The 16,495-nt window shown below is 35.3% G+C and overlaps 1 protein-coding gene and 1 long non-coding RNA gene across 6 annotated transcripts in view; both read right to left on the reverse strand.

The window, feature by feature from the left end:
• LOC125676214 (uncharacterized) overlaps positions 1 to 16,495 on the reverse strand; it is a 499,894-nt gene that overhangs the window by 57,068 nt on the left and 426,331 nt on the right. The gene's annotated exons all lie outside the window — the stretch shown is intronic.
• On the reverse strand, positions 1,920 to 7,728 carry LOC130052896 (uncharacterized). The gene is made up of 3 exons (XR_008801266.1): positions 3,378 to 7,728; positions 2,898 to 3,078; positions 1,920 to 2,605 (listed from the first exon to the last, which is right to left on the reverse strand). It is a non-coding gene; the product is annotated as an uncharacterized LOC130052896 (long non-coding RNA).

Consider the following 16,495-nt stretch of genomic DNA (forward strand, 5'->3'; position numbering starts at 1 on the left):
CATTTGATAAAAGTGTTCTACATTTTTAAAAATAGAGATTAATATGTCTTTACATACATAGGTGAGAAAGTTTCCATTATTCCTAGCCGAGACATACCATGTATGCGCAAAAAATTCATAAACAAATATCACACTACTCACGTAGAAAATGTGGACCTTACCGTCATCAAGCGCAGCGAAACACGCCATTTCGAGATTATAGTCGACGAAAGCTCGTTAACAGTAATGAATAAGGTACACTCATTTTGTATCTATTTTGTGACTTTCTTTATTAAAATGAACAGTTCTCTAATGTGTAACGTGCAATTCCTACGTAATTCAATAACTTGAAGCATGAAGCAGTTTCACTTTGCCACCGGATATAAGAAATTTTATTTCGTATTCCGATCCCAATCGAAAGTTGTTGACTGGGAATGACGTGTTTTAATTCAATCTACATGTAACATGTAAGCATTTTTTATATCACATTAAAAAAAAAACAACAAATATATACACATACACAATGTTGTAGAGTTATTTCTTGTAAATTTTCTGAGGTTTCGCACCATATTCGATATTTCGCGCCACGGTGTCAATAGGGCTTGTGTGCAGTTGTCGTTCGTTTCCCTATCAATGTTTATAGGTGACGCTGCGCTACAAACGACAATTTTCAACCTTATCTTTTATTTTTCTATGTCTATCAGTATCAATTTGATCGAAATCTTGTATTCAAATTGATTTGAATACAATATCATTGCATTTATTTACATATCAATTATCAAAATTAGATTAATTCAGAAAAGTTACATGGATTATTTAATGGCGGATGTTTATAAAAGTTTATGTTGATTTACCTAGGAGTAAATCAGCTGACACAGAACCCCCGCTGACGACCACTATACAAATCAATACAAATTACTGCGCAGAAAAGTGCGTGATGACCCAGGGAGATTGAACATAGTTCAACTCCCAATAAAAAAGATCATATTACATCAAATTCATTCAACGCCTATGTGGGTATTTTACTGAGATTTTACGGTTTAGATTATCGTTGAAATCTGGGAAAATATATTTTTCTTATAATCTTCTGTTTAAAAGTAAACAATCCAATAGCAGAAATGAGCAAACCAAAACCATTAACATGGATACACTCACATGATCAAGTTTGATCCCACATTTGTTTTCAAAATTAAACATTTCACTTTTTATTCATTTCATCATCCAGGGAAAATGTTTAGAGTCAATCCTGCACTGGTGATATCTTATGATGTACATAGGGATGTGGGGATGTGAAGATAGCAAGATTGTAATGTACCCCGCCCCCACAAAGAAGGGGAGACAACAATCACAGTCTAATACATGTACAGAAAAGTAATCATTTTAGTGGTTGTTAATTCACATCCCATCGGGAACTTATTTACTCATATTGAGACGCCACAAGCTGTAGGCGAAGTGTCACAAATTTAGACCTATGCTTAGCGCTCAGGGCCGTAGCAGTGGAGGTACTTTAACGTGCCAACGTACGCCAGTTTCAAGTGACAGGAGACCTCCGTTTTAATATTAAGGACGTACTCTACATCGTCATAATGGCTGACTTCCATTAACCCTTTCTCTACCGGCACATTTTAGAGGTTTTTAGAGACTAAATGACAGTATTTTAAAATCGATTTAAATCTGCATGGATCACGATTTGGGGTAGGCATATGACATGTAATTTTGTTAGGAATTGGACAGGGAACAATTTCTTATAAAATTTGTCAATGTATCCCATGACCTCATATAGGTCTACGAGGTCAAAGGTCATATAAGTGCACATTTTTGCAATCTTTTTTCTCTGAAATATATATATTACGACCCCTCTCACTAGATTAGAGTCAAAAATAGGAAATTCTAAATGTATGAGCTAATGTGCCTTTTAATATACTATAAAAAGAACAAAATCAAACTAATCAATTTTATTGACAAACAAATATTTTTGGTTGCTAAGTAACAACACTCATAGTACAATTTTGACCATAATTTGCCTTTCTGCATCCATTCGACACAATTTAAACGTAATTACAATCCATGATGATTAGTAAATGTCACATTATTTTAAAAATATAATCTTTAAATAGATCTTAATCATTTTAAAAGGTTTTTAACAAAAAATGTAATGAAGAGAATTAAGGTCAAAGATCATCAAATGGAAACTTCGTACTTTATATACTTGTCCATCATTTTCTAATAATATGACGTTTTGCCATTATGTTCCATTAAATAGAATAAGTATTGCAACATTAAAACAAAGATCTTTCAATTATTGTTAATCTAAAATAATCTATTTTTTATTCAGTTATATTTGGTTGCTAAGCAACAACACCTTATCAAATGTTATCAAAAAGTACTAACCATTTTTCCTCTCCAAGTTCAACATAAGCGAATGTTCAAGTACTTACTTTCAATCACTAGATTTAAATGTACTTGCATCATATTTAACAAAAATGTTCTTATATTCAACCTCTTGAAACCTATTTCTAGACATAATTCTTGATAACGAGTTGTTCCGACAGGGGCATGCGTTGACCAATATCTGTCTATCGACTGGAACTTCACAGCAGGCGTGTATAAGATAATGCACAAAAATCTGGAAAAAAAAGTATTTCTTAATACTTAGTCCTAAATACTAATGTATTGTCAAAGCTTTTGAATACTCAAATTGGCTCTGTAAATGTTTTCGATAATCAAGGCCCTCTGAAAAGTATGCATTTAATTACTTATGAAATTTTATCAGAGGTAATTGTAGTACACATTTAATAAATGAGTTACATTCACAGCCAGATTAATTTTGGTAAAGGTAATCTTTTTACTATGCATTTTATTATTCTTTTGAAACTGGAAATCACTGCCACAATATCGGTTTTTAAAACTAGTAATACCTGTACAGTTCCTCTTCAGTGAGAGGCTGAAAACTTCCTTGGGAAGTATATGGCAACCCTTCCCCCTAGATATGACCATCTCAGCATAATGGTTGGTGGCAACACAGATGGAGAAAACCAAATCTTCTGTCAAAGACAGCTTCATAAAATCTGCAGTTCTCCGAATAATAGGGTCCCATATCTGAAAGAAAATTGCAAATAAAATCAGTATTGGCCACCATACCTTAAAACGTGTCATACCTTATAATTAGAAACTAATTAGAAATTGTTTTGTCTCATTTTGTATGTATACGATCCCTAGTTATGCAGCAAAAAAAAAAAAAAAAAAAAACCCACCAAAAAAGGAACAGTAAAATGGTACACACATATCAGTGTACCATAATGCCATGATTCCAATTGTGAATGTATTATCTGGATTTATTTGAATGTTAATCAAATTTACACTGATTTAACCCTATATTCAACCTCAAAGAGTCATACCAACTGAAAGGCAGGTTGTCACCCCGAATGAAATGCCACAGTTCTGGGATCAGGTGTTCCTGTGTCCTCCACATCAGCATCCTTCCAATGCATGTCTGGATTTGTCAGTAGACTGTCGCTAGCGGATGATACCTGGGAACTTCCCACTAAATATTGCGATGTCAATACCCTTTTTAAAGAAGAAAAGAAATCACAATTAAGAATTGTTGGTTTATGTTTAAAAAGCAAAATCTAAGTTTCACGGTAGCATGGAACAGTTTCGCACTTAAATTTATTTACTCAAATTTATTTAAAGATATGGTAAGGGATTGCATACATGTGTTAGAAATGAATCGAATATTTTATTATACATTGCGAGAGTAGCAGAGTGGGTAATGAAAAAAAAATGTATTATGTAGGTATCTGCATTATGCCTAGTATATATTATACACGAGGGCAAATACTGAAGAAATTCAGGTTAAAACCTACAGGGTCCAGCGAAAATACTGAAACTCTGAGGGAAAGTGAATGACCCCAGATATAAAAGTTGAATTGAATTGCTTCTTAATGGTACCCAGTGTCTAAATCCCCTTGTATGGTACTCTGATGGGCTGTGGATTTAGTCGAAATTAGAGAAAATCTAGGCAAGAAGGGGATTGATTGATTGATGTTTTCTGCCAAACTCAACAATTTTTCAGTTATCTGGTGGCACCCAGTTTTTTTTTATTGGTGGAAGAGAGAACCCAGATACCTGGGGAGAGACCACCGATCTTTCGAAAGTAAACTGGGAAAACTTTCTCACTTACCGGCGCGAATGGGATTCGAACTCGCGCCGACAGAGATGAGAGGCCGTGTGATTTTGAGCGCAATGCTCTAACCACTCGGCCACGGAGGAGACCGGCAAGAACACAGGGGCTCGGTTGTCAGATATTGAAGTTCTGTATTATTTGTTCCCGAATAATAAATTGAAGTTTTGCATGATTTGTGTCCGAATAATAAATCATATAAATAAAATCCACCACCAAAATCCGCTTTTTTAGAGGTTTTCAAAAAGGTGTATCATGTGTACATTAAAGTACTTGGCACACTGATTTGACTGCGGATAACTCCGTTTACCTGATCATGATATGGGGCTCACGGCGGGTGTGACCGGTCAACAGGGGATGCTTACTCCTCCTAGGCACCTGATCCCACCTCTGGTGTGTCCAGGGGTCCGTGTTTGCCCAACTATCTATTTTGTATTGCTTGTAGGAGTTATGAGATTGATCACTGTTCGTTATCTTCACCTTGCATTTATATAATTTATTATTCGGACACAAATCATGCAAAACTTCAATTTATTATTCAGGAACAAATAATACAAAACTTCAATATCTGATAACCGAGCCCCTGTGGGCAAGAAGGGAAGACATGTCCATCAGCTCATAGCATACAAGTACCAGCATGTATGGATCACATTTAATTTATGGTCATAAGCTACTAAGTGTATATAAAATACATGCATTTGGATAAAAGAGAAATCAATATGATTTTTCATTAGCCTGTCATAATCAGACTTTGATTGATGTTAACCCACCCCCATTTTGGCCCAAACACACATTTTGTTTTTATTTCTGTTACAGAATAAAGAAAATAATTCAAATTATGATAATAAATTCTATCATAAGTGTGTTTTCCTAACAGATTGTGTTTTCTTTTCATAGAAAGATAATTTCTTTTATAAACATGGAAAAAACTTGGAAAATAGCCTTCTCACCAGCGGTCGTGAATGCCCAGTCTGATTAAAACCACCCCATCCCATTATACACTAAATACACCCCCTTCTTACACTCGCGCGTCACGTAAGGAGATAATTCTGGGGAAAAGGGGAGGAGGGGTGTTAATCAAACTGCCGGACCCGGACAGGGTGTTATTCACTTGTTTTAGATATCATAAAATATAAATATTTGCTTTCATGAAACGACAAACCATGGCATCAAATTGTGGTTAATTAATCGTGAATTTTTCATAACATGACAAAACCACATTTTTGTTTTCTTTTTAGTCGGCCTATGTGGCTACATCAACTTACATGTACGTATTTATACTGAATGCATGATCGTTTGGGTCATCCTGCAACAGGCGATCCAGGGCATCTTCTTCTGACATCAGGTCGTTTTAAAGATGTAAAATACAAGCGTTGGTTGTGGCAGTCACGGTGAAGCTGTGTTGTTTTCGTTGAAACGGAAACACGTGTGTTCTCCGTGCACACTTTCAGAAAAGCCCGCGAGGCCCGCGATCCGGATCACGGAAAAATAAAAGTATACAGGCTATATATAGGCGAACTTCTTTTTTGTTTTCTTTCTTTGGCAGAGAAAAAAATTATTACTATTCCGAACAAATATAACGTTTATATCTGAATTCGAAGTACTTTATTTATCTTTTTTTAAATTCAATCTGCCGATGTAATATTCTCAATAGGTGTTTTATGAAGTTACATGTAGGTTGTGTAACTGTTATAAACAAATATTGGTTTTATGCTTTAAAAAAAAAAAGCAGAGATACCTGGCTGATTATTTCATACATGTATGTATGTTGTTTTAGTGTATCAACAGGTACTGAATTTACTAAAAGAGGACAATACAAATAGTTTTCACCACTTTATTGTGCGACGCGCGTCGATTGCTTTTAGCGACGTCGATTTGTCGCTAATTTTTAAGAAAACCGCGCAGCATGTCCCAATTTCATTTTATCGTAATATAAAAACTACCGAGAATTATAATATGAATAAGGGTCCATCAAAAAGAACATTTCCTCTACTTCTACAGGATGTATTTACTTTTCCCTATTTCCATATATAAATATAGATAAAACGCCGATCTGTTTAAACATTGCGAAATAAAATCGTAAAACAACGTATATGTGCAAAAAATTGCTATTTTCTTATAACTTTGCCAGCCATTAAAAATAATTTTTATATGTACTGAAAGCAGGGAATATATGCTTCTCAAATATATAAAAAATATTGCAGTCATAGGGAAAATAAAAAAAAATCATAGCGAGGGGGGAAATGGCCTTGCGACAAAGCGTTGCGTCATATTTAGACGAAGTCATCCTTCATTTTAAATGCTTTTTTTAATTTAATGGCTTTATTTATTCAATTGATTTTTGCATAGTTAAAAAATATAGAAAATTTCCAAAAATATGATATATAAAACATATATATTACGTCCGTAGTTTCAAAAATTTATAGACACTCCTTTTGCGTAGCCCTGTTTTTACGCGCTATCGGTCATATTGACCGATACAGTAGAGAAAGGGTTAAAACATGAAGGAAAAAATCAATATCAGCAATATTTGACTTTTGCTTTTCAATTAAGATACCTAGCCGATTAGCTCAGTAGGTTAGCATACCGACTACTAAACTGTAGGTCACAGGTTCAAGTCCAGCAGAGGTTTTATTTTATTTTTTCAGATTACCTTCTACTAAAACTGTATTTTTTGACAAAATTAAGTAAATTTGAAAAATTTCAACTTCAAAATATTGTTGTATATATTTTCCACTTTTCATCTACATCAAATTTCTCTGGTGTAGCATACCTCCTTAAAGGTCTTACTCTCGCTTCTAAATGCTGAGCGGTTTATGATGGAGCACTATTACTATGTTTACCTTTTAGGTTTGACGAAGTCATAGCACGAGCGGGGCTGGAACTCAAGACATTACTTATCAGTTTAAATCTACCTACTGATACTTGTATGTAGACTGACAGAAAGATAGAGATATAAATATAAATAGATAAATATACATGTACTAGGGAGGATCCAGGAATTGCTGTTACAGGGGTTGTCACTTTATGAAGCAAGGGGTCTGGGCGCAGCCTTAAAGGCTCCAGTGGCTCCAGAGTGAAGCCCCCGAAAGCTCCTGGATTCAACAGATTTTATAGAGCTTGAAACGTGTCCCTATTTAGTCATTTGTAACATTTTCTATCATTTTTTTATAATGTGAAATTAATAAAATGACGCAAACATTAAGGGTTTTTGGAAAAAAATAAGTTCTCCCAATAAAGTAATTCAAGAAATCAAGAGATTTTGTGATTTATTTCTCCGGGAGTGGAAAAAAAAATATTGCTTCTGGTATCGTTTAGTACATTTTTTTTAAACAACACACCACGATTTGACTTTGATTTGAAATTTCAGGGCTGCGCTCCCCTCCCCTAATTCCGCCACTGATGTATACTGAACAATTTTAAAAATGCCATAGCCATACATACATGTAGAGCCCAGGGCATCGTTGACATTTTTGGTACAGGTTTCGGTACTTTATCAATTGGAAATTTTACGTCAAAAGGCTGCTATTCCGAGAAAATCAATTAGACCAAAAATAATGCGTCCGCGCGTTACAATTATTTTTATAGAAATGTATCGCTTATTTTTTTTATCATACGTTATTTCGGTTCGATATTTTACCAGAAGTCGCACGTGGTGAGGTCATAATAGGGGTAGTTTTAATATATAGACAGGGACTTGAAGTATGATGGATCATGCAACCCCCCCCCCCCCCACCCCACCCCCGAACCTTCTACACACCTTTCTAACTTATGGATTGTAAATATACATCAAATATTATCTAAAAATTTAATAAATCAAGAAGAAATATCATCAATGACAACGAGAATTTTAATTGAACGTAGAAGAGATTTCGATAATCTTTAATGTATACTTACAAAACATAAGTATAGAAAGAAAATAAATGTGTTGATCCTGGATCAGAAAAAGATAAGGGGGTCTTATATGTGCAGTTTCGCATGGCATTTGGAGTGTTGATAAACGGGTTAGGGTTGGGTTGGGGGGGTGGGGGGGGGGGGGGGGGGGGGCTTTCACATCATATGAGCCCAGGCAAAAAAAAATATTGAAAAAAGAAAAGAAATATGTACATAACAATTGATAAAGTCTGACGGCTGATTAATATTTAGACACTGGGAAGGGACACTTATTTATTGATAATTCATTCATTTAGTAAATAATTTGTCATCAAAATGGGAAATTCTGTGGGTTGTATCCTAGCTCCTAAAATTGTGAATTCTCATATAGATATAAACACTTTAGGGCAAAATATATATTGATAGCTAAAAGACACTAAGTATCATTAGTTTGTTGTCTTTGAAAAAAACAACTTTGATTGGGGTCGATATTTGCGTAAGCTATTTCCGTAAACCAAAAAACAAAAAAAAAACAAGCGATAAAGCTAAAAAGTAGAGAAAATTAAGCTCATGTGAGTGTTTATTACCATGGCAAATTCTACCGGAAAACAATGGTCACGATTGCCGCGCGGGCGCGTCCGGCGCCGAATACAACTAGCCAAATAATGCATTGTAGGTAGAAAAACAAATTGCAGTTATATATACATATGTATCATGATTAAAAATACATCTGCTACACTTTTGATGCTGGATATCCATACAAGTTAACGGTATTCTGTAAATAAAATAGGGGGTGGCATATAGCATTATGTGTTTATTATGGGACGGCACGAGCCGGCCCATTACATGTTCAATAAGATTTGAGAAGTTGCATGCGTTTCTGCGAGACAGATGTCTGTCACCGCAGAAGTGTTCTAACAAAGCATGACGTCTTTTATTTATGTTTTCAGCAAAGGCTTATATCTTTTAAATTGTATCAATGACTGTGATATGTAACATTTTAAATGTCAAGAAAAGCAATAACAACCTTTCCACACGGGTAAACGCGTTATCGGCTATTCGGTAGAATTCGGACATTCGGTTGAAAGTGGTTTTGGACTGGTAAGTTTATTTTCTTAAAATAATTGTGATTGGAGTTCTTTTAGGGCACGGCAACTAGTTTGCGTTGGACCGTAAGTATTAAAATTCAAGAAAAATGCGCGGATGTATTCTATGGTGTTGATGTAGAAGAATAGAACGTTTACAAAAGTAAAATTTACCAATTTTGTTACACATTTTGGTCACAATTTTTATTGTAAGTAAATGCAACCCGACATTTTCTGCAATTTATCAACCATTACTTACTGTCAACAATATAACATATGGCCAATGTCGCGGCCGGGATTCGAACCACGGACCGTTCACCCCGTATGCGGAAGGCCCGGGGTTCGAATCCCGGCCGCGACACACCTAAGTCGTTAAAACAGGTAGTGACAGTTCCATCGCCAAACGCTCGGCAACAGATGTGAATGTCATGGGTCCTCGGAGATGACCTTAAAAACGGATGACCCGTGTCAAAGTAGGTGTGGCACGCTAAAGAACCCTCACTGCTCAATGGCCGTAAGCGCCGAGCATAGGCCTAATTTTGAAGCCATTCATCGGTCTTGGTGACGTCTCCATATGAGTGAAAAATTCTCGAGTGAGACGTTAAGCAAGATACAATCAATCAATCGTTGAGACAAGTTTTGTCAATCTACAAGCAATAATTTTGATTTTAATTCGTTACCGGAAATTCGGTTGATTACTTTGAATGTTATCAGTAACTCTGGTTATCAGTAATTAGGTTGATGTTACTGTAGAGGAAAGTAAGAATCACACGAATACTCAGCATTAACCATTTAATGAGTTGTATATGAAATAACACAAGGTGGAAAGAATTCTCTTCTAATAAAACGTGAAATTGATTGCCCCTTTCTGCTTTTATAAACAAGTTGTATGATCTTATCATCGGGCTTTGCTTATTTTCTATGTACATTATATTAAAGTTAGATCAAAAATAGCAATCAGATACAAAAATACGTGGAGTCTTGCATATTCTTATCTTATAAGAAAGACATATAATACTCTGCAAACGCGTAGCTACCTATACGCAAGTACGAAACTGCGTACAAATTATTTGAGAAAGAAAGAGAGAGAGAGAGAGAGAGAGAGAGAGAGAGAGAGAGAGAGAGAGAGAGAGAGAGAGAGAGAGAGAGACTTTGCCATTAAGGTATTTGTGTCTAAAAGTAACTGCATTATATAACCCCGGTTTATGATTTAATCAGCATCATAATGTCCATTCAATCAATTTCCAATCATTAACATCATGCTGAATATCATTTTAATGTACAGTGATCCCCCGTTATATTGCCCCCGTTATAATGCCACCCCCGCATATCGCCAAAAAAGTTCAAAGTCCTGTTTTCCTTGCTATGTTAAACCCCGTTATAGCGCCATCCCCCGCATGCCGCCATCCGCCAACCTATTTACAGGTACGATTGGGTCAATTTCCGTTATAATCACCCTCGCGAATGATCGCCAATCAACGGCAGGAAAATTTCAGTGAGTTGGCTTACGCAATTATCTGCCATTAGTTATCAAGATATCAAAGTTTGCAGCAGATAATAAGTTACGTAAATTATAATCAACTGAGTTCAGATATGCAGTATTGGTTTTGAAATCTAAGTATGGCGGACACACCTAAGTGTAAGCGTCTTGGACATCAAACAAAAACTAGAAATCATTAAATACTCCTACCATTATCAGGCATTTACGACCACAGGAAGCCGGGATTATCCAGGCATTCAAAGCATGATGTAGTAGATAAATGTGTTTGATTTCTTATGACAACTGTACACATACCCCCTTCCCCCGATATAATGCCACCCCCGTTATAATGCCGAAATTGCCGAGGTACAAATGTTGGCGTTATAGCGGGGGATCACTGTACATCATACAGTGTATGGACATGAAGTAGACGGATTAGGATATTCTTCTTTCTTGGCACGCTGGTTTTGACTACGGATACCTCCGCTTACCTTATCAAGATATAGGGCTCACGGCGGGTGTGACAGAGGATGTTTACTCGTCATAGACACCTGTTCTCATCCATGGTGTATTAAGGGGTCAATGTTTGCTCAACTCTCTAATTCTTATTGCTTATAGGAGTTATGAGATTGATCACTGTTCGTTATCTTCACCTTTCATCAGTGACATTTACCATACGTGTTTATACCATTCTGTCGAAAACAAAGAGGGGGAAATCATAAAACGAATGTTAAATCAGTCCACGTACACACGATGCGTTGGTACACTAAAACACTTTAGAAAATAATTTTGTAAACTCTTTTGGGTTTCGGAATTGACAAGAAACCCTGTTTCTATGCACACAAAAATAGGTGATTTCATTGGTACACTTCGTTTTCTCTCTGGTTACGAGACTGCTCTGCTTATGGCGACAAACATAATCAGGCTTCAATTGAAATGTTATTCAATTAGTGTGAATATTTGAATTCATGTACGTACAGGTATATGTGGTGTGAAATTTCAAGGATGCAATGAAAGTGAAAAACGTGTCTAAAGAGACAAATATCAAACAACCGGACAAGAACCAGCCTTATAGGATCATAGCAAATGACCAGTGAATAAATGTGCCAAGTGCGTGGCAAAAAACCTTTTCTGCATACTTATCGGAGTAAATCGCATTGGCACTAAATTGTATGTAATGCATGGTCGGAAAACATTTCCTCATTTGATAGAGAATGACTGTGCTATCAAGTTAGGGTTTGATCACGGTGGACAAAGGGAATGTATGTTTATCCCTGTCCATCCATCTCGATTGAGTTTTGAGTTCGTGCGTTCTGGTACATGTGTCAGACACTATAAATTGTATGTAGAAATTAGTATTGTTACATTTCATTTACATGTGGATTGTTATTTGGTAGGTGGTACATCAAGGTTTAGTTCTTAGTAGGTTCTTGTAACATATACATGTATTTTCGCTTGGGTGTCTCTGATAAGTTTAATGACTTATTGTCTGCATTTAATAACATCACTGGGATAGTTATCAGTACTATGTTATACTATTATTCGAAATGACATGTCGAGAAGCTATAGTAGTAGCACGTGAAATCATCCATGGAATCTGAAAGAAAAATATGAATTCGGATTCAATGAGGACTTAGATTGTTTTAAAAGTTTTTAAAAAAAATCATACTGTTAGGGGAAAAGGTTTTTTTTAAAAGCTCCATCATTTCATAACTTGACACCAGTCCAAGCTCCCTTTCTCTAGTATAAAATGTTTCATACATTGCATGTACTACGCTACTATTTTGTCTGACAGTTAATCATACATATACAAAATGCCCGTGGGGATTCGGGTCAGAGTAGGTCCTGATTATCCCCTGCTTGTCGTAAGATGGGACTAAATGGGGCGGTCCTTCGGATGAGACCGCTTAAGCCGAGGTCCCGTGTCACAGCAGGTGTGGCACGATAAAGATCCCTCCTTGCTCAAAGACCGTAAGTGCCTATGATAGGCCTAAATTTTGCAGCCCTTCATCTGCAATGGTGACGTCTCCATATAAGGGAAACATTCCCGAGAGGGGCATTAAACAATATATTATCAATCGATTTGTCACCAGAAAAAAACTTTTAATTTCTATTAGATCCACCAACTCAGTTTTTGTTTTTGGAAACTGTACCTAAGGGAATTTTATATGCACACTTGAATGTGAGAGGAATTTTAAGTAAATTGGATCAAATCAAAATAATGCTACGTAAAGGTGCATTTGATGTTCTGGCCTTGACTGAAAGTAAATTGGACAACAAAATAGAAAATTCTGAAATATCAATGAATGGTTACAGAATTCTGAGGAGGGATAGAAACCGGAATGGGGGTGGAATATTAGTCTACATTAAAGAAAAATTTACCATTACAAACATAAAAATCATGGATGATTTGGAAATGCTTGAATTTGTGATTTCTATTGGGCAGTCGACTAAGACATCCTGTGCTTTATCTTATCGACCTCCAGATTCAACAGTAGATTGGTTAGAGAAGTTTGAGGGGCGGATTGAACAACTAATAGCAGAACACAAAGATATTCTAATTATGGGCGATTTCAATGTGGATGAGTACAAGACAAAGCGTTTAAAGACTATCATGAAAAACATTGGATTTCAGCAACTGATAAAAAACCCTACACGTGAGACTAAAGACTCCAGTACTTTAATTGACCATATTTATGTAAATAGTCCGGATAAGTTTTCTTCATCAGGAGTATTCCCAATAGGATTAAGTGACCACAACTTGATTTACGCTGTAAATGGTAAAATTAGAGCCGGTGCAAACAGTCACGTTCATATTAAATATAGAAATTTTAAAAACTTAAATGAGAGCAGTTTTCAAGAAGAACTAAACACTATTGACTGGAGTCCCATATATGAAATGGTGGATATTGATACTATGTGGCAATTCTTTTATTCTAAATTTTTTGAAGTGGTGGATAAACACATTCCTCTAAAAGAAAGAAGAATTAACTCACGTTCAGAAGAATGGATAAACGATGACATACTTACAGAAATGCACTGTCGTGAACACCTCTTTAAAAAGGCGACACAGAGTAATGATGATCACGCGTGGAACCTATACAGAGCATCAAGAAACAGGGTGACGAAAAAGATCAGGGAGGCAAAACATGCATTTGTTGAGGAAGCAATTTCCCAGGCAGAAAACAAGCCCAAGGACATGTGGGACAAACTTAGGCAATTCTTACCATCTAAGAAAACGAATACAAACTGTACATTTCTTAAGGACAATAACGTAATTTTTAAAGATACAAAGGATATTGCCGAATGTTTTAATAATTACTTTTGTAACATTGGTCATGAGCTAGGAAAACATTTTGATGACACTTTACCTACAGTTGAAGAACAAATGCCTAAAAATTCTTATACAATACCAGGTATAACTGCAGAATTTATTGAAAATGAGATAAAATGTATGTCTGCATCAAAGGCAACAGGTTTGGATGGTATCTCTGTCAAACTTCTAAAACTTTCATCAAACAGTGTATGTGATATTCTTGCATATATTTTCAACTATTCTATATCTTCATGTACTTGTGCAGATGACTGGAAAAAGGCACGAGTTGTACCACTTTTTAAATCAGGGGATGAATGTCTAGTTAATAATTATCGGCCTGTATCCATTTTACCTTGTGTGAGCAAAATTTTAGAAAGGCATGTTTTTAATTCATTTTATGAGTATTTGTCAGTAAATTCTCTAATTACAGATTGTCAGTCTGGTTTTAGGCCAAAACACTCATGTGAAAGTACTCTTATTTCTCTAGTAGATAGATGGCTTAAAAATATTGATGAAGGTAAACTTACTGGTGTAATTTTTATAGACTTACGGAAAGCATTTGACACTATAAATCACAAGGTTTTATTACACAAACTCAAGTCATTTGGCATATGCAATGATACTTTTGAATGGTTTAAATCATATCTAACAAATCGTACACAGAGAGTTATTTGGAAAGGCAATTTATCGGAGGAAAGAAATGTAACCATTGGAGTTCCGCAAGGCTCTATTTTAGGCCCATTGTTTTTTATCCTGTATATTAATGACTATCCACAAGCACTGAAACATTCTCATGTAAATATGTATGCAGATGATACTTCACAAGATGTAACAGATAAGTCAGTGGAAAATATTGAGTCAAAGATGTATGAAGATCTTCAGCGCAGTATAATGTGGATTAAGGAAAATAAATTAAGCTTAAACCTGTCTAAAACTCAATGTATGCTTATTGGATCGGCACAAAAATTATCAAAGTATCGAAAATTAAATTTAGTGGTAAATAACCATGTCATAGAATGTGTTCAGGAGTCAAAATTACTTGGTATTATTATTGATGAAACTTTGTCCTGGAAAAGTCATATAGAATCACTTATGAACAAGATTTCCAAGAGAATTGGCATTTTAAGAAGAATAAGATATTTTATGTCAAACGATGCGCTGCTGAAGATTTTTAATACTATGATTTTTCCACATTTTACATATTGTTGTACTATATGGAGCAATCCAAGAAATGCTGAAAATGTGAATAAGCTTTTTATATTGCAAAAACGAGCTGCAAGGGTAATTCTTAACATCAGAAATTTTGAAACACCATCTAATGTCATGTTTACAGAACTTAACTGGTTGCCTCTATCAGATTACTTTGTCTATAGAAAAGTCATTTTAGTGTATAAAGTTTTACATGGTTTAATGCCAGATTATTTAAATGTTTTTAAATATGTATCAGAAGTCAGTCAGAGGCAAACTAGAAATTCTTATTCAAATATTTTGTATATACCCAGGGCAAAAACAGAATATTATAGAAGATCTTTCAGCATTTCAGGGAGCACAGTGTGGAATGCCTTGAGTCAAAACATAAGAAACTCAACGAGTGTTGCGTGTTTTAAGAGAAATTATCTTAGAGATTATCACCATACTTTTTAAGCTTCATTTTGTATTCTATTTATCTTACATTCATAATTATTTCTTAAGTTTATATGTATTCTACTTCTTTTAATCTGTGTTTATTTTACTAATATATGTCTGTATGTATGTTATATGCAGGACCATATTGAAAACTAGCGTTATCGCTAAATATGTAATCCTGGTTAAATAAAGGTCTTATTATTATTATTATTATTATAGTACCCAGCAGATAAGAATGACACAACGCAACTACTATAGTTTTAAGTCTCCATTACTTTGTTCCGAACACTTAACAACACCAGTTTCACGAATTTTTTATTACTAAAACACCAATTTGGTGTCTAGTTAATGCTGTATAGGATTATTTAAGTCTAAAAATGCTAATCAATACCCCCTCTTGAATAAATACAATTCTTTACAGCTCTAGTATTACATTTTTGATAGATTTTTACAAAATGCATAATGGATTTTCTATTCTCAGTGCTGCTAATCTTTTAAATGGGAATTGATTGATGTGCGCTTTTAGCTGCTGAAAGGATGACCATATACCTATTTAGTATTACAATTACCGCGGCATAGAATGTGTCTTTATCAATAAAAACAACGTATGAAGTTACCCTGTGTTTCCCAAACATACGTCATTGAAGCGAATGTCCGATAACCGAATAGCCGATAACGCGTTTACCCGTGTGTTTTCGCATAGCGATGCATTCTATAAAGAAGACGGTAGAAAATCACAAGATTGTTTGACAAGCGACATCGCGCCATCTAGCACGGAAAAAAACGTGGCCTGCACAGTCATACATGTAACATGTCAAGCTACAACGTCGTTAACCACGGTTCTAAGTCCAGAAGTACCTACCCGACCTCAAACCGTGCCGACATGATCAGCAAACCCTCGATTTTCATGAATGTTTATAAAGTGATGCAATAATTTCTTTGACCAATCACAA

Source organism: Ostrea edulis, chromosome 3 (assembly GCF_947568905.1).
Source record: "Ostrea edulis chromosome 3, xbOstEdul1.1, whole genome shotgun sequence".
Taxonomy (NCBI): domain Eukaryota; kingdom Metazoa; phylum Mollusca; class Bivalvia; order Ostreida; family Ostreidae; genus Ostrea; species Ostrea edulis.